Here is a 12,099-nt window from a genome sequence, read left to right on the forward strand (position 1 = left end):
TGTTTTTGAAATAAACCTATTTTTACTTTTCATTGACTATTGCAATGATCGGACATATTATAATATGTCCGATCATTGCAATAGTCATCAATGAAAATTATTTCAAAAACATTTTTTAACAAATTAATAAAACTGTACTGTACTGTAACCAACGTGCTGTTAGGATAATCAAATATTTGATTATCCTAACAGCAGGTTGGTTACAGTATAATTAATTTGCCACGCAATAATTTCACAGCACACAATTGCAGATCAATTTAATTATAAAATTTGCCTACTCTAATAATGATAATACAATAATACTACTAATAATAATTAAAACATAAATCATCTTGATATTGATAGCTGACGCTTGTTTTGACAACATCTTTGATATCATAGAGGCAACCCAGAACGCAGATAATATCTATAGCCTATAGTGTGAGCAGTCAAGTCGCAGCTCGATGATGTGTGAGCATACATCCTGAACTTTGGCTTTACATCGCATGCGATTTACTTGCAGTGTATGCCCGCCTTAAAACCATCACAAAACAAAAGTGGTGGATAAAATGTGTAGGCTAATAGGATTTGTCTTAATTATACAAAGCTCTGGGGAAATTGAACTGAATGAACCTACGTGAAATAAATAAAAATCAGTTTGGATTCCAACGAAAATGCAGGTTTGGAAAAACATGAGCATTGTGAAATAGTAACATGGTTTTGGCTGAACTATATAATTGTTGAGCGGCACACTACCAATGGGTCACCGTAGCCTTCATCTAACTAACTGCTTAGTAACGATCCACGGCGATGTATTTATACCCCCCTCCGAGCGGGAAATTTGTCGCCATCCAGCACCAATCTGTGAGTGAGAGAAGGAGGGGGCGGGAAGGTTCGTTTGAGGAGGGCAGGCTTACCAACGTTACCAGCGCTCCCCACTACCATTTTTCCAGCATCTGAGGCAAATACTTAAAAAAAAAATCACCCATTGGACTTGAAAGAATTTGCTGGAAAATAAGTGGAAAGACAGAGGTGGAAATCAACTGCCAGAGCTCAGAAAGTGTCTCAAGTCCGTCGGAGGAAAAAAAAGATTTATCTCTGGTGAGGTGCATTTCATATGTTTTAAGATTGAATGGTGCGTAAAACGTGTGCCATATGGATTTGGAGATCGGAAAACGTCGTTAAAGGGACGTCTTTGTAAAATCCCGCAGTGTTTTATTCACGAGTAAGTGGTTTTGAGAGGAACACGTCTTTTGTTTGAAGGTTTAACAGGTCTCCTCTCGCCACCGCAGACCGATACACTGACGTGAACCTGACCAAGAGCAAGCGCTTATCACGGGCAAGACTGACGAATGTTACTTTGAGAGGATATCAGTCAAATATAAGATGCGTTTTTTTAAAGATGAATTTTAGTCACTCTATCGATCGGCATTTTATTCACACTGTTGTAGGCTGCTGGCTAATGATGCGACATAAAGCTTTTGTTTTACTGAGGTAAAAGTGAATGTGTAACTGAGTTGTGCATTTATAGTGGACATTTTTCTAACAGGAAATGTGGAAGAAATTTTTATTACTCGTGTAACGTATAGCTAACCTTGAATGAAAACTTGTACTGCATTTCCTGCTTTTGTTTTTCTATTCAAAATTCCAATGTGTTGGTAGAAATGTGATATTGTGGTCATATTCGGAACTTAAATATTTTAATATGACTATGAATTAACATCTTTGTGCTGGAAATTCGATCGATTATATCGCAGTTTGTTAGAGACAACACTTGGGTTGCGCGTGCATATTGTGTAGTTTGTTCTGTCTGCTGGTTTTCAATCATGACAAATCGTTTCAGTCAACAAATAGCCTATTCTGGTTCTTATGGAGTTACTCTATTCACGCGCCCAACAGTAAAGCGCGTATGCAGCCAGTTCCTAAAGCAAGCGAGCTTGCTTTCCATACACCAATGAATGGAAGACGTTTAAATATTCCTTTAAAGAGAGCGAGAGAGAGAGAGAGAGAGAGAGAGAGAGAGAGAGAGAGAGAGAGAGAGAGAGAGAGAGAGAGAGAGAGAGAGAGAGAAATGGGTCTTTAGTGCGCAAACATGAAGCGTTCTGGAAATGTAAACACTTTATCATGTACTGTTGGTCCTGCAATTACAAAATCATCAACATTTTTGCAGTTTCCATTATAGGCTAATGTTAAAGGAATATTTAGCCCAAAATAAGAAATGTCATTATTTAGCTAATCATCATCATCATGTTGCTCCCAACTGGCCATCCTTCTTCCCAACCGTAGCCTGCTAGGACAAGCGGTTTGGAAAATTGATGAATGGATGTCGTTTCCACGATTTGCTTTCTGCTATTTCATGTATCCTGATGACATATCATAGGTCTGTATGAGGAACAGAATGAAAATTCTGTTAAATTCTTCCTGTTTGCTGTAGCATTTAAATCTAATTAATGTTTGCAAATTAATTGAGTTTCATTGTGAATTATACACGTGATCCAATGATGTTTGACATACTATCAGCCCTTGTATGATGTGCCTTAAAGTGCAATGTTTGGCAAAAGAGAAATTAATTTAATCATATCTAGTCTTTTGGCTTTAATTTGATAAGAAAGCGTACATTTTTAGAGCTCAACAGGCCTTGTTCATTTTTAGTCCTGTCTCTCATGAAAGAAGCTCTACTTTTAATGTTTGCTCTTAGTTAGACACACTTCTTCATTATTGATCCTTATACTTGGTCAAATAAACGAGTCTACATACACTGAATACAAATCCAATCCAGCACTATACACAAACTCAACAGAGTTCATGTCACTTAAAGCAAAAGTGCTGCATTTTATTTATCATCAGTTGATTTCAAAATCAAAGACCGTAATAGGAGAGAGAGACTCTTCAACCGAAGAGATAATTTAGTGTTCCACTGTTAATAAAGATGCCCGTGTGTTGAGATTCAGGAAGTAATGCAGGACATTGAGTTTCATTTTCTGCTTTTCTGCCCATCTCTGGTGGGCCATATCTGTGGAGATAGAGATGCTTGTTGCAAGAAGTGTTGTGTAATCTGGCTATTGGGAGCCAGTAGAACGCACTTTCTTTCATAAATTTATTTTTTACCTTTTAGTCTGCTGTGGCGAATTTGCATTTACATTTGTCCAGTTGCATGTGTCTCAAATCACTTGATAAAGTGAAATTGTCTTGAAAGCGTTTCAGATCGTATTTAAACCTAGTCTTCACTATAGCTATTCGATCAGAGAAAATGCATGATATTGTTAGAAAAAGTAGAGTGATTATTTATATATATTTATCAACAAAGCTGTATAGAATAAACAGTTAAATGTTTGATTCCAGAGTGTAAAAGGCTTATTTTTTGGTATTGAAATTTTTCAAATTGTGTGATTATTTCATGTTGTGTGTAATTTTGTTTTGTATTTATTTTGATGTTTAATATCTAAAAGTTTGAAAAATAAGTTAATCCAAATAATAATTTATAATTTAATGCCAATTAAAAAAATCAAATTTTTGGCTGAAAGAGTATTTTTCCGTTCAATTGACTATAGAAATATTATTTACACAATTCACATTTCTATAGTCAATTGAAAGTAAGTCAAGTTGAAAAAAAAGTAAACGGATTATTACTTGTAACAAGTTAACAAGTAATTTTTTTTGTTTACTTTGATCCAGCGAGTGAGGGCAAGGAAATGCTAACATACATATTAGTTTTTAAATTAACTATGACTTTAGAAATACAGAAACTAGGTTATAACAAGCGTGCCGCACAAGGCTTGAAAAGTGAAGGAAGAGCGTATTGATCGCCCCCAGGTGGTTGGTTCCAGTCTAGGTCATAAACCCCGCCCTCCCCATGAAGTCTAATGGGACTAGGGCTGGGTATCAAGTTCAATTCTTTTAATGTGCCGACAGAATTGCCTTGATACTGTCGAGTATCGAAATGTCTTGTTTTTCGGTTCGGTTATCAGTTATAACATTTATTTTATATAAATATTACACACTAAAGGTTGCTCAATACAGCTCAACAAGAAAAATTAACTCATGGAAGATTGCTGTTGGTGTGTATGCAAATTGGTGGGAGAGAGGCATATAGAAATACAGCTGTGAAATGGCCTGGAACCGATTGAAAAACCACATTAAAGACGTGAAGACCACAGCCCATATCTCTTGGCAAGGTCATGATAATGAGCTCTGTGGCAGATAAGAAATATGGCAGGTCAAGTTCTGAAAGCTGAAGGCCTGTGAGCTCCTAAAAAAGAGAGAAGACACCTCCCTCAAGGGAGCCATTTTCAGCCAGCTTGTGAGCTTGGCTCAGGCCAAAGTTAGAATTATAGCTCCAAATGCAGTGCTTAAAGCAAGAAAATGAACCCGCTTTCAGCACTTCTGCAAAACCGAAGTGAGCAACAGTTTATGTCTGCTCTCTCTCTCTCTCTAAGGCTTTGGTTCCGCTAACTTCAAGGAGAGATTTATGCTGTGCATTAGCATTTCACTTTAATGGAATGGTGCCAAAGTGATTAAAGTTACTAGGAGGAATTATTAGTTTGTGCTGTTGTTTAGACCAACCATCCATTATCCCTAACTTTTAAAACGTACATCTGTCCTCAAGATATCAAAACTGCTTGTCCCTTTTCAGCCAACTAAAATTAACATATTGAAACTGAATTCATTTTTATATATTTATTTATTCATGGGGTGGAGAGCGGCAAGTTATTCCAGAATTTTAGACCCTCTTCAACTCTCTGACAGTTGACCACCTGTTTTAATCTAAATGAGCTATGACTCATATCGTGGCGTTGCAGGTTTTTGCATTAACCTTGCCCTACCCTTTACACCTGGTTTACAGTATCACATAGGCAGAGCGAGGCAAATAACAAGATGACTTCTTAACTGTGACTGTTTCTAAACAGACTTTTCACTGTTACTTCAACCTCTCAAGTGCTTGGAGCTCAGAGCCTCTTTTTGAGTGGGCGGCTGTGCTGGAAAGAAGTGAAAGATCCAGATTTACACGTCAAAATGGGATGGCTGAAAAAAGCACCGTTTTTTTCTAACGTAGAAAAATGTGTCTGAGCTCTTCAAATCCTTAGTATTTGGTATTCCTAGATGACTCAGCAGTTTTGACGCTTCTAAAGTAGGATTATTTGACAATCCCCATTGAAATTTGCATGTGGTCAGCATGCAGGAGGAAAACACAAAGGAGAGTGTGCCAGACAGCTACATTTATGTATCTGGTTGTCTCAGGTTAGACCTGGCCACGTTGTGTCTGACTGTAATACTACCTTCAGTCAGAATTGCTTCAGTGTCATTTAAGGGGTCATATGAATTATTATTTTTTTTTTTAATGATTTTATTTGGCAGACTTCCCCATAGCTTAATTTTATTGTTACTTGTATATCAACTGGAGTAATTAGAACTGAGTAAGCTAAGTTGTTGAACACTGGATAGGTGCTGATGTGTAATTGTATATATATATATATATATATATATATATAGGCGATTGGTCTATCGCCAATCGCCGGCTATGGGCGATTCTTGTAGCGCCCCCAAGCAAGCGTGCGGCCGTGACCGCGCCCATGCACACCACTACTAAAGTCAGGACGAGTCTTATTTACTGTACATGTGGAATATTTGCTTGAAAAATCACTCAAAATTGTTGTGAGTAATACTTTTTTTCAATTTAATCAGCTAATTAAGCAATCAAGTACTATATTGTTTGAGATCAATTTCAAATGGAAAGTTTATGCAATATGTTTGTTTTTGTGCAAGAATGCCTCAACCTTTTAATATTGGCATTAAATAATTATAGAGCACTGGTATCCTTAAATTGTATGTGGTTGGGTGGTTATTAAAATTAATTATAATAAGAATTGTTGATTATATAGCCTTTCCAACACCCCAGGTCGCTTTACAATAGGTTAAGAAAAAAATAAATAAATAAACCTCAACATGCAAGATGACAGAAAGTAATATTCAGACGTTACTTACAATAATCTCTTACAATATCCATAACAAGGCAGAGGTCTACATCAAAGCGTATAAAAAAAAGCATGTCATGGAACCTTTAAAGATTGTGAGCTGAATAATATTCAGATTTTTTAAAGTGTTTTTAAGAGGTTTTTGATGGAGAGAAGGGTGGATGCTTGACAGATGTCTTGAGGAAGAGCATGCCACAATGCTAAAAGACCTGAGTCACATGGTTACCAGACTATTGAAAATGCCAAATATGACACAGCCCCACCTAAGATATTTTTCACCAGCCGCCACTGATATATATATATATTATATATATATATATATAAAAGAATGAAAACATCACATTTCATAAACACAAGACTTTCTTTTTAAAACCAAGACCAATCGTAGACTAACTGTTAGCATACAGTAAAATAGATTGGTTTACTTCGATGCAATTGTGTTCGAGATGTCATCTTCAGTTTAAATCACTGTCTCTTGAGCCACATAAACTGAAAAAAGCAATAGAGCTGTGGGTTAATCAATTCTGACAGGAGGTAAACTTGGTGAGCCTTTTTAATGGCAAGAAGACTTTACCGTGGTCAGTAAAGGGCTTGTCACTCACTAGCACAAGCAGTGAGTGGACAGAGATGTGAAAGGTGGAAGACATGAGAGTTAGTCAATAGCACACATGACTCAATGATTCAGCTCATGTACCTAAGACCTAAAATCACTCATTTGGTGTAGCAAATGAAAATCTTATTGCATCTATTTAATGCATATACAATTTAGAAATGTATCTAGGATTACTTCACTTTACATGCAAATATGTACTATGCAAGAAAAACTTGTAATTGGTGTAATTGTAATTTGGTCCCTGCCAGTACATACAATTTATACTTCAGTGACCAACACGTCTCATCTTCTAAAGGTATTTGTCACACATTTTAGCATGTAGATTATATATATAGATAAGTCCAACATTTAGTTTAAATTGATTAAATTATTCATTTGAGTCGCATTTTCGCAGTTTCCCCTATTAAATCCAGCCACGCAGCAGATCTTTTGCCACTCAGTCAGGATGAGGAGGGTTGTTCTGGCAGGAAAGTGATGTCAATGCATTCTATTGTTTGGTGTGTAAAAAAAAAAAAAACATCAATGTCAACTGGATGGGAGCTAATGCACTTTGGTCGCTGCAATCCACTACACACAAAAATGAATAGATTTAAAGCACGCATTTCATTTTTATATGTTATAAATGTCAAAATCTGTGTACAAAATAATAGAAAGGTTGCTGCTGATTAACACTTAATTCAGTGTCGTGATGGTTTTAAAAAAAAATCTGAAGGTAGTAAAAAAGGTATTAAAAAGTAGTAAATTTAACTTAAGGAATACTGTATATACCCTGAGTGAGTAAACACCTCACATGTGCCGCTCACAATATAAGGGTCCATTAATGCTTGGATAACACGCCTGCGTCTCTTTACATTAATAATAATAATAATAATAATAATAATGTATTTTGTGGTGGCTGTGATATATAAACCTACCAACATCCTTTGCCATGATTTTTGGAATGACTAATCGCGAGAGGAAAAAATGATGTGTTAGTCGCATAACATCGTTTAATGGAAATGGCGTCATTTCGCAATAGTTTTTATCGATATTTAGAAAAAAAAATTGTGCTAATCTGTAAAGGAAACGTGACAGCTTTTATCATAGACTGACTTCTCAAAGTTATAGTGTTCATTATACTAACCATTCAACTCCGGATTGATTCTGGAGTAAGCACCGGCAACAATCCGTCCTCCAACGCATGCTCATGTTTTGATTCAGATTGTGCTCGAAGAGCTCGTCTCCGTTGTCAGATTGTGAGAGTGGGTGGGAGGGAGCAAGCTGCGCGCGGTTAAAATAAAGTTTTACTCATATTAGTTCTTTAGGAAAATCTATCTGTGGCGGTCAACATTGATATTGTGGCGGGCCGCCACAAGTTAATGAATGTATTGGAAACCCTGCGTTTTGGGTTTATACTCATGATATCCATAGCATTCTTACAGAGCCACTAAAAGGATCTTTGCAAACATAAAAAATGCAGACTTTTGTGTGCGCTTGAGAAACCATTAAACTTAGCTTAGAAAATGCATACTGAGCCACCTATTGCATCATTAGTCCATTTCACTCTGTGGTTTCTTGGCTGACATAGAGAATGTGTTAAAGCAGACAAAAGGCCATGAAAAATGATAATGCACTGTCCTAATGAAAGCCAAATTTTAACCACTTTTTTAAGCACCAGTGTTTTTATAGACCCTTGATCTTGGCAAATAGAACAATGCACACAGCTATATTGTGCCATCAGCCCAAAAGCCAGAGCTTGAGCAAATAGGACTAGATTTCTATTAATTCACATGCATATTTGGTCTATTTTTCTTCATAGATTAGGTTAAATTATATAACAGAAATTGTAATGTTGTAATTGTAATGTCTAAAAAATTGTAAGCATGCAAAAAAAAAAAAAAAAATCATGCATGCAAATAGATTCTCGAGGGCACAATAAAGTTACTTGTGTGCATGCAAAAGTCTGTATTTATCAGTCCTTAAATTAAAATCCTTCTTAAAGGGGTTATGAACTGAGAAATCAAATTTTCCTTGAGCTTTTGACATCTAAGAGGTCATCATATTGTAAGAATATCCTGTAAGTTTCAGAACTGAAAACGTCCTTGTTAGTCCAATACAAGCTTTTATTGACACCAGGCTCAGCAAACAACTAAGTGGGGAACTATGACGTCAAAGAGGATAAAACTCCACCCCCGCAGAAAAAGATCAACACCTACTTCAACACGGCTGGTTTAGCCCCGCCCACTGATTTGTCCATTACACACATAGTTAAATAACCTAAGCCTACCTTGTGATGACAAACCGGATCGAGCTACCGAATAGGCTTGCTACGGTAGGCGGTGTTACCGTTGTTACCAGTGTACAGTCGCAACACCGGTTTCATGACATGCCTACCATGGCACCGCGGTTGGCATGTGAAAAAAATAAGTTTAAAGCCTTAAAATATTAAATGCAATTACGCAGTAGTTGTTAAATCCTGCCTATTAACACACACACACGACCCACAGAAAAGACGCGCGTCGGTATCGAGTTCTCTTTCGGGCTTGAACAAACTATAACACACAGATTTTGCCAAAATCTCCATAAGAGCAGTCTTAAATAGGGCTGGGCAAAAAAATCGATTTTTTGATTAATCGTTTTTTAAAATGTGTTCGATTCAAAATCGATTTGAATCGAGAAATCGAATTGAACTGAGAGCTTGTGAATCGAAATCGAATCGAAATTGAAATGTGAATCGATACCCAGCCCTAGTCTTAAACGAACGTAGAGATTTGTGTGAAAATGGGACGCGTGTCAGATTGCGTCTCTGTCAGCAACGGCTGTCCGAATTCGCTCACTCATTTTTACTTGCTCCTTTTCATTCACTCCTTCAAGTGTACAGTATTAGTGGACTAATGTAGGGAATAGGCCTAGTAAATGAGGGTTTAGGGGGCGATTTCGGATTCAACACATGTTCTCAAGCAGTGAAAAATAGAGGACACTGACAACGCATTGACAGACAGGACTGACCAGGTAATATTTAATTTGTAACAGTCTCAACTTTTAAATTTTGTCAGTCAAAGGAAATCAAACGATAAATAGGCCTACCGTTTTGTGGCTCTTTAATGTGTCGTGACAGATTGCCTGATAAAGCCAAGTTCCACCGACATTAATCTACTAACTCTCCTGACTGCTTTGTCGGACAAAAATGGTGGATTTTGATTGGTCAGATCACATGTCTGTCAATCAAACTCCATGCGAAGGATGAATTGACGCTAATTTAAAAGTGAAAGTTAGATTTGTTTTCAAACTAGCACATATTCAGGGCACAATATCAAAACAGTTCTTTCCCGCACTACTGCACAATTATGTATACCTGTGAAAATGTGCGCATTTTGCGTTTGCCTTTAAATTAACGATTTTAAAGCCCCCGCCGGTGACACCGGTATTACCGGTGTTGTCACACGCCGATTAACCGGTGAGAAAATATCCTCACCGTCACATCCCTACTACCGAGAAATACAGAATATTGTGCAGTGCTTGGTTGTGGAAGAAGACAGTCACTGCATAAGCTTCATCTGGATTCCAATAGGACTGCATGGTTCTTTATTTTTAATGACGTTCCAGCTGATGAGGGTAAAAATATTGTCCGTCTGTTTGCTTCATTTCACTGAGGATTATTTGTAAACAAGACCCAGGTCGAGACTGGATTTGCTGACTGATTAAGATTAAAGAACGGTGCTGTGTGCCTATGTTGGATCCGACAGGAATGGTGCAACTCACGGACTCTGGGTCGAATATGTATGGGCGAATCATTACAGATGTTTTCAAAACAATTTCCCCCACGGCACCGACGAGTGAGTTGAAACTCTTTATAATGTGCAAAACTGTTATCCACTGACAGCAGTGAGTGTTTACTTCCAAGTCTTAAGTGCGAGACACCCATAAAAACTGAGCGTTGTTGAGCTAGGCTCTAAACTAGGGTAGAAAATAGCCTATTACTTATTCATTTTGATGTTTTTGAATGCAAAAACCAAGCGGCAGGACTGACATGATGTTGCAGGCTTGGCAGGACTGGGGAGGCGGGCATCCTGGACTCCTCCCCTGGACTCCAGGATGGTAACGGGAGAACATGACGCATAGGCTCGGTAGGAATGATGTTACGTGGCAGGCTTGGGAGGACTGACATGGAGAAGCTCAGACTCTGCAGGACTGCAGTGTTTCCCCTAGACATTTTTCCAGTAGCGGTGATGTGCCGGAAGTTGTTACCAGGCCGCGTGCCCCGGGGGTATGCACCTCCAGAAGATTTTTAAAAAAAAAATAACCCCTTAAACCATGACTTCTGACTTCTCTGATATTTTGAGACATACAAATATGACATACCATCAACAAATTAAGGCATGATTATTGCAGCACTTACCTTTAACTGGTCACAAAGAGAAACCTTCATTGTATAATTTTAGACCGGGTTATTCATGTTTTTTTATTTTGTGTTCATTTTCTTGATGGGGAAAAATGAAACGGCACAACCCAAACAAATAATTATTTACCTTTACGGTAACACTTTATTTGAAGGGGTGTGCATAAGACTGACATGACACTGTCATAAACATGACATTAAACCTGTCATGAACATGAAGGAGTCTTTATGAATGTTTATGACTGTTGTCATTAAGTGTCATTCGGTAAATTATGACACTTTTAATGCAAAGTTGACATTGTTTAAAATGTCGTTGTTATGACAACTTGACATTAACCAAGAAATATGTCATAACAGGTCTAATTATCAAACTTAAAGAAGTTATTTAGCATTGTGTTAACATTACATTACCCTGTCATATGTTATGGTTGGTTTTAACTTTGGTTGTCATGACACCTTTATAACTGTGACATGAATATTGTACTTGTACAAGTAAAGTGGAACACATTGTACTAGTTTATAAAGATGTCATTAAGAGTTATTATACTGTCAAATGCCAGCCCGTTCTCATCCTTTAGCGTCACATAGAACGCTATATGACAAAACAGCGCTATACTACGCACATGGCACCCTTTATCGTTAATATTCACGCGAACCCAAGGCGTCATAAATCCTTTCGCGTAATATGAGACTACCCTACCCTACCCCACACCTAAACCTAAACATCACAGCGCGTGTTATATTAACGATAATGGGTGCCATGTGCGTAGTATAATGCTGTTTTGTCATATAGCGTTCTATATGACGCTAAAGGATGAGAATGCGTTGCAAATGCTTTAACAACAGTGTCATTAATATTTCCCCTAACCTCAAGTAAAGTGGAACACGTTGGACTAGTTATGATTTCTTGGTTAATGTCAAGTTGTCATAACAAAAGCATTTCTGTCTTTTTTAATGTCAAGTTGTCATAATCAAGACATTTTTGTCTTGGTTAATGTCAAGTTGTCATAACAAAGACATTTTTGTCTTTGTTAATGTCAAGTTGACATAACAAAGACATTTTAAACGATGTCAACTTTGCATTAAAAGTGACATAATTTACCGAATGACACTTAATTACAACCAGTGTTGCCACAGTTACTTTGAAAAAGTAACTA

The 12,099-nt window shown here is 37.3% G+C and overlaps 1 protein-coding gene across 1 annotated transcript in view; it reads left to right on the top strand.

The window, feature by feature from the left end:
- The first annotated feature begins 868 nt into the window (after window positions 1-868).
- Window positions 869-12,099, top strand: part of gabra3 (gamma-aminobutyric acid type A receptor subunit alpha3) — a 480,166-nt gene continuing 468,935 nt past the window's right edge. The window contains exon 1 of the mRNA XM_089123407.1: window positions 869-1,080. The gene's annotated coding sequence lies outside the window, so the exon portion shown is untranslated. The remainder of the gene's footprint in view (window positions 1,081-12,099) is intronic.

Source organism: Pimephales promelas, chromosome 19 (genome assembly GCF_988280905.1).
Source record: "Pimephales promelas chromosome 19, fPimPro1.hap1.1, whole genome shotgun sequence".
Taxonomy (NCBI): Eukaryota; Metazoa; Chordata; class Actinopteri; order Cypriniformes; family Leuciscidae; genus Pimephales; species Pimephales promelas.